Here is a 423-nt window from a genome sequence, read left to right as displayed (position 1 = left end):
CTGCCATTGGAGCAAACAACTTTGAGCTTAAGCCTCAATTAGTTTCTCTAATGCAACAGAATTGCAAGTTCCATGGACTTCCATTGGAAGATCCTCATCAGTTCTTAGCTGAATTCTTGCAAATCTGTGACACTGTCAAGACTATTGGGGTTGACCCTGAGGTCTACAGACTTATGTTATTCCCTTTTTCTGTAAGAGACAGAGCTAGGACATGGTTGGACTCTCAACCCAAAGAAAGCCTGGACTCTTGGGAAAAGCTAGTCAATGCCTTCTTGGCAAAGATCTTTCCACCTCAAAAATTGAGTAAGCTTAGAGTGGAGGTCCAAACCTTCAAACAGAAGGAAGGAGAATCCCTCTATGAAGCTTGGAAAAGATACAAACAATTAATCAGAAAATGTCCCACTGATATGCTTTCTGAATGGA

The 423-nt window shown here is 41.4% G+C and overlaps 1 non-coding gene across 1 annotated transcript; it reads right to left on the bottom strand.

Moving 5' to 3' along the window:
- Positions 1–305: 305 nt before the first annotated feature.
- On the bottom strand, positions 306–413 carry LOC127742222 (small nucleolar RNA R71). The gene has a single exon (XR_008003409.1). It is a non-coding gene; the product is annotated as a small nucleolar RNA R71 (small nucleolar RNA).
- Positions 414–423: the final 10 nt, after the last annotated feature.

Source organism: Arachis duranensis, chromosome 9 (assembly GCF_000817695.3).
Source record: "Arachis duranensis cultivar V14167 chromosome 9, aradu.V14167.gnm2.J7QH, whole genome shotgun sequence".
NCBI classification, from domain to species: Eukaryota; Viridiplantae; Streptophyta; class Magnoliopsida; order Fabales; family Fabaceae; genus Arachis; species Arachis duranensis.
This window is presented reverse-complemented; position numbering and strand designations above follow the sequence as displayed.